Raw genomic sequence first — 6793 nt, 5'->3', positions numbered from 1 at the left:
AATGTTATAAAAATAATAGAAATAATAAGCCAAATATAAACATGTGATTATTATTATTCCCATTTTTCAGATGAAGAAACTGAAACACAAACAAGGAAGATATCTTGCTTTGGTTGATATACTTATCAAGTGACAGGCAGGATCTTCTGATTATTTGCCCTATGAACTTTTCATGTATTACAGTTTCATATGTTAGGTTCTATCTACATATCTAGGAAAAAAAACTTTCACTTTTTAAGATTTTCCTATTGAGAGTGTTTAATAGTTGATTCTCTGAGACTTACCTGCATAAAGTTTGCTATAATACTTTTTTTTTTTTTAAAGAGAGAAACTAGGGAATAGTGATTTTTCAGTCAGACAAGAACTCTTCTATTGAAAGTTGTTCTATGAACTTCTATGAGGCTGGCTAGGCACACATATAGATTGGGAGCAAAAAGAAAAGGCTACTGCATGACAGTTTCTGTCTTGCATTAAAATAGCAGTTTTTATATGGAAGATGTTCACTTATTCCTACTCGTCAAAAAGGACTGAATAAGAAAAAATGCAGCAGAGTTTTTTGAGTGCCTTCTTTGTGTTATACAATGTGCTAGGTGCTGTGGAATCTTAAAAAAGGTAAATTAGCCACTGTTCTTTGCCTTAGAGGAGTTAACAATTTGGATGGTGAAGCAGTAAATAAATTATGAAAATATATAAATAGGATATAGTGAATTTCCAGAAGAAAGATACAGAACAAATACCATCGGAAAAATTAATGAAGGATTAGTTTGTAATTAGTTGCCAGTCCCTCTAAGAATAAACATGAGTTACCCATGCTTTTTCATCTCTTACAATTCATGTTGATATCCCTCCAAAAATCCTATTCACTTGATACACTTAACACACAGAAAGCGTGATTTTCCTTTAAATCTTTTGTAGTTGAATGTTTATGTTTTGAAAGAAAAGGAAAAAAATTCAAGAAAGAGAAGGCATATGAAAACTACTTTGAAGGATGGATCGTGTTTTCAGAGGGGAGGTTTGGTAGGGGACTCTTCCATATGCAACACTGGCAAAAGTTTGGAAATGGGAAAGCAGAGGGAATAGTCAAATGATAAACCCAGTTCGGTTAGGTTGTAGAACACATGGAAAGGATTAGCATGAAATAAATTTATAAATAAAGGTTGAAATTATATTTTGGAGAGACTTTATAGTTTCCATTGCTAGATTTTTTTTTTAAAAAAGAATAGATTTGTCTTAGGCTCAAACATTCATTTGACTGAAAGCAAGAAATAACCCATTAATACCTTAAAACCCCTTCAAGTGTTGTTATTATGGATTTTTTTTGGTGATTTCTGATCCTTGTGCTAATCTATCTTTGAAAGGATAGTTTTGGCTAGACATCTTAATGGTGGTGATCTTTAGAGAAGAATGTATAAAACATAGTTTTTATTAAAGTCATTAGCCAGAGAAGATGTCAAAAGGGTCTAAATATATTGCAGTTTTATAATGTTGAAGCAGTTATGGTAAATAAAAATATGACTAGGCTGGCGATGAGATGATTTCAGTTCAAAAAGTGATTCTTCTACTAGCTGGCATTGGGTGGTCTTTCTTGGCTTCCTCATTCCTCATCTTTTTGAACTCAAATTTTGTGATCCTATAAATTCTATCATTTTAAATTTACTTTACTTCAAAATGTGATCTTTCCAGTTTCTTCAATGAAATTGCTGATATATTAATATTCATTGATTTACAGCATTAGTATAAAACTTTACACTGATAGACATATTTATACATTCTTTTTCCTTACTCCTATTTCTTAATGAAATAGTACTATTTCTCATCTAATTCTAATTCTATTTCTAGTATCTAATTCTAATGAAGTTACTGTTCAGGAATTTAATCACAAATAACTGATAAAAAAACAATGTATATGCTTTCTTATTTAATGCTTTTTTTCCTTAAGAAAAATTCTTGTAATATAAAGAAAAGAGCTCATGATTTGAAGTCTCAGGATTTTCAGTAAACTCTGTGTAATCTTAGGCAAGTCATTTCACTCCCTTGGGGTCTTTGTTTATTCCTACATAAAATTAGGGGTTTAGATGACCTTTAAAGTCCCTTTCAAATATTATACCTATGTTTCTGTGGTCTTGATTTTAGTTTTTAAAATAATTTATTATTTATGTATTTTATAGCATTTATATATAGTAGTCAGATCTAGATGTTATAGAAAATTGGGTGGGTTGAAAGCAACAATACAAATACATTCAAATATGGGAGGTCTAATTTCTTTTGCTCATGTGGCAGCCTCCTAAGTATTAATTGTACTCTTTAGTTTCATAGGTATGTGAAGAACTTTGGTGATTTGGTGATCTGAATTGGTGATTTCATCAGCTTTAACATGTACAAACTCCCTCTACACAACACACCTGAATCCAAGCCTTTGTGACTTCAGACAGTCCTTTAAGTATTGTGCAATGTTGCTTTTTAAACAACAAATTTTGACAACAACGAAGTTTGAAAATATCTTTGTTTAGCTGTTTTCCATGATTAAATATCCCTCCTCGGGCTTCTTGGAGAGATGTAGTTTTTATGATCCAAAAAGAACAGTCATGAGAAGAGAGAGTTCATAATTTACGTGGGATGCACTATTTTCATTTTATTCTAAGTGTGAAAAGGTACACCTAATTAGATGAATGATCCAAAAGAGCTAACCTATTTTGATGTCCTTAAATATATTTTAATGGATAGTTAATTCCTAGAGAGGAACTCATTTGATAGTTGCTACTTTCTAAAATGTGGTGATATGTGAGTAAACTCCATTTTTCTTTTTATCATTTTTTTCTTTCCTAGGATCTTTTGGAACATTCCTGGAACAGAAATATCCAGTTGAATATCCAATGTTAAATACTTACATCCCATATTGGAACTTCACAAGCTTTTCTCTCTAATACATGTTCAATAATATAGATATTATTATTCTCATTCTGTTTTTCTGCCTCCTCTTCTTTTCCCTTTCTCTTTCTCTTCCACTCTTTCATTTTCTTTTTCCTCTCCTGCTATTACATTTTTTGGATAAATTGTATCTTAAATTTGTGACAATGTCTTTTAAACATGAAAAAAATCCATAGACTATCTAAATTAATCATATCTGAACACCTAGCCATTCAGAATTTCAGGTCTTGTGTCTTAAACTCTTAAAACAAATTCTCAATGTACTTTTAACAAAACAATTCATAAAGTTCAAAAGAACTGACAAGAGATGCTAACAATAAAAATGCCATTGACCAGGGATCTCTTTAGGAAATGCTAAAAAGTTCAAGTGGGTAAAAAAAGGGAAACAGCAGGATAAGACAATGCTAAACCACGTTCTGATGACTTTTAAAAGTCAGTCCAAGCAAAAGTTAAATGCAATAGGAAACCTGGGTCCTGATGAGACTAATAGAAGAAACACGGTTATGAGAAGGGATGTTTGTGAGCTGAGTGAATCTGGAAGAGTGAAAACATGACCAAAGACAGGTGCCCTAAAGATCCTGAGGAGCTAGAACTTTGCAACAGGCTTTTTGGGCTGATCAATCAGGTAAGATGAGATCTATGATAGATGCTGTGTTGCTGAAACCATCTTCTATATCATCATTACAGAATCTGAAAGCATTAATTCTATGTCTTCTTTCTCCCCTTTACAAAGCCTGAAGCCTTTCCTTCTGGTTATAGTTTAGAATGTTTATCTTTCACTGTTTTTAGCACTGACTTGGTCATTGTAAGTAATATTATCCTTGCTAGCGAGTATACTTTTTTAGAAATGAATTTGGAAGGAATATTTAGCAGGGAATATTTCTAGAGAAAAGACAGATCTAATACTGAAGGTTTTTTCTAGAATTTTTTTTTTTCTAAATAGGGACTTGGGGCTAGCTTCCTAGAGCAGAGAGGAAGCATTTACACTTAGAAACTCCTATAGGCAATGAATCAGTAATAAGGGGGGGATAGCAGGCAGATGGCAATGATTGAACAAGCTGCTTACTATGCTTTCCCCCCTAGTGGTCTAGTGATAAGAGATGACTCTCTGAGTAAGAGAGGGGAAATGCATATATTTGGAAAAGAAAGCAATGTAAAATTAGAGTGATAAAAATTGTGATTAAAAAAATCAAAAGGAGACATAAAATAAAAGCTGCCTTGGTATATATTTTACACTTTGAAAATATTTTTCATTTACTAAATAGTAATTTCTTGACTCTCCTTAGAGGTAAAATTCTAGAATATGTTCCCCACAGAGAGTTCATTCATGAGTTCCATCTCAAGGACTCTAAGGGTAAACATTTTACCACCATGGTACCAGTACACAATAGATTTTCTTAGGAAAGAGAGTCAATAACAATTTTCTGAGGAGAAGAGTTTAGCCAAAAGTAAGAATTAATTGTATTGACAAAGTAAAGACAATAGAGCACAACAAGAGGGAAACTATAAAGACATTTGTTCAACTTAGCGATATAAAAAGTGCATTATTTTATTATCATATTCAGCGCTTTGTTATTAATTGTCCTAGGAAATTCCTACTGAGAAAATTTGGTGTCATATTGTGATCTGCAGATATAACCTTTGTCTTTATTACAATATACACAGAACACATTGAGTAGTTTTTATATGTATATGCCAATCACTCATTTCAAGAATCATTCCAAGTTTAAACTCTGTGAGGCATTTCCATGTGTACACCATATGTTTGCCATTTGTTCGATATTTTCTCTTACTATTAGTAGAAAATCCAATAATGCTCATTAGGGTAGCAACAATTATAACAATAGCAGCATTATATTTTTTTCATTGAACTTAAAAAAAAGCTTCCCTTTATTTTTTGGCAAAACAGTACCTTCAAGTGTTCATTACTTTAATTCCAAACTAAGTTTCCAAGTATCAAGTACTGAAATATTCATTAAAGATTATTAGACAAGTCAGCTTTCAAACTTAGTATTTATTTACCATGTTTTAGTAACAAAGGTTATGGGATTAAAAAAAAAAAACACCTCTTTATAGAATTTTACTTTCCCAGTCAGAGTTTTTATGAGTTCTTATTTTGAGTTACAATATAATGTAAATTGGAAATGTTATGATTCCATTTAAGAGAAACACCAGGAGAACCCTTTTGGATATGTAAGAAATAGCTCAGGTGTAGTTTGGGTCATGAAAAGAAAAACAAAAATTCACAGACTTTGCAAATTCAAAATGAAAACTCTTTTATAAATACCCAAACAATTCTAAAAGTGCTAAGTTAGTGATAGGTGGAGTTCTATCAAACTGCTTTGGGTTTCCCTATTTTTAATCTTGTCTATGTCCCCAGAACTCAATGCTTATATAATATGTCCACATTTCCCCTTCTACTTTTCCTTCTCCCACCCATTCTGCTTCCTTTTATTTATTTTTTTTTTTTACCTGAATACGGTGACTGTATTGATGGTACACAATATAGGGCACTCTAGGCTTCTCCCCGCTACTACAGGGGTGGCTTTGGGACAGTGAGGTGAATGGGGCAGGAGATCCCCAGTACAGGAGCTCAGGTTAGGGATGTGGGCTCCCCACAACTTTTTTTGGCTGGGATGAAGATCCATGGCCGCCCACTTTACTCCTTGGAGGCCATCTAGAGCATGAGGTCCACTAGGCGGTTGCTGTAACCACACTCGTTGTCATACGAGGAAATGAGCTTGACAAAATGGCCACTGGGGGCGAAGCCAGCGCCCGCATCAAAGGCGGAAGAGCGGGTGTTGCCGCTGAAGTCACGGGCTACATCCTGCGTAGCCCAAGATGCCCTTCCGGGGTCTCGCTGCTGCTCGCTTCCCCGCTTTCTCCACGTCGGCATATTTGGCGGGTTTCTCCAGGCGGCAGGCCTGGATAGGTTGGGATTCGGAAGGCGGAAGGCCATGCCTGGGAGCGTTCCGTCCAGCTCGGGTATGACCTTGCCCACGGCCGTGGCAGCGCCGGGGGAGGCAGGGATGAAGCTCTGGGCAGCGCCCCACCCATCCCGCCGCAGCTAGCCGGAAGGGCCGCCGCCTGTCTCCTGAGCAGCAGAGATGGCATGACTGTGGCCATGACCTTCCACAAGGCCAAAGTTGTCGTGAATGACCTTGGCCAAGGGCGCCAAGCAGTTGGTAGCGCAGGAGGCGTTGCTGGCAATCTTAAGGGAATTGTCCTATTTCTCATGGTTCTCTCCCATCACGAATAGCGGGGCATCAGCGGAAGGCGCAGAGATGATGACGCACTTAGCCCCACCCTTCAAGGGACCCCCGGCCTTCTCCATGGTAGTCAACATGCCAGCGGACTCGATGACGTGGTCGGCTCCAGCATCTCCCCATGTGATGTTGGTGGGACCCCGCTCCTGGAAGGTGGTAATGGCCTTCCCATTGATCACCAGCTTTCCATTCTCAGCCTTGACAGTGCCCTTGAACTTGCCATGGGTGGAATCATATCGAAACATATAAACCATATAGTTAAGGTCAATGAAGGGGTCATTGATGGCCACAATGTCTACTCCGCCTGAGTTGAACGCAGCATGGGTCACCAGGAGTCCAATATGGCCGAACCCATTGACTCCGACCTTCACCATCTTGTCTCAGGGACTTTACCAAAGTAGCGGATCCTCCCGCCAAACAGATCGCCCCGCCTTGTTTTCTAATATGCACCTTTGTCTCCCCTTAAAGAGGGAAGAAGGCGAAGGCGAACATCGCGGTTCCCCCTACTCTCGCTTGGATCCCCAACCCCCCACCTCCCCTCACCCCCACTGCCCTTGTTTCCTCCGGAGAATTACTTCCTTTTATTCTTAAATTCATAT

At 36.9% G+C, this 6793-nt stretch overlaps 1 pseudogene; it reads right to left on the bottom strand.

Annotated features, from left to right (window-relative positions):
- Positions 1-4993: 4993 nt before the first annotated feature.
- LOC127539685 (glyceraldehyde-3-phosphate dehydrogenase-like) lies at positions 4994-6568 on the bottom strand (annotated as a pseudogene).
- Positions 6569-6793: the final 225 nt, after the last annotated feature.

The sequence above is a fragment of the Antechinus flavipes genome, chromosome 6, assembly GCF_016432865.1.
Source record: "Antechinus flavipes isolate AdamAnt ecotype Samford, QLD, Australia chromosome 6, AdamAnt_v2, whole genome shotgun sequence".
NCBI lineage: Eukaryota > Metazoa > Chordata > Mammalia > Dasyuromorphia > Dasyuridae > Antechinus > Antechinus flavipes.
Note: the sequence above shows the minus strand (reverse complement) of the source record. Positions and strands in the feature narration are given on the sequence as shown.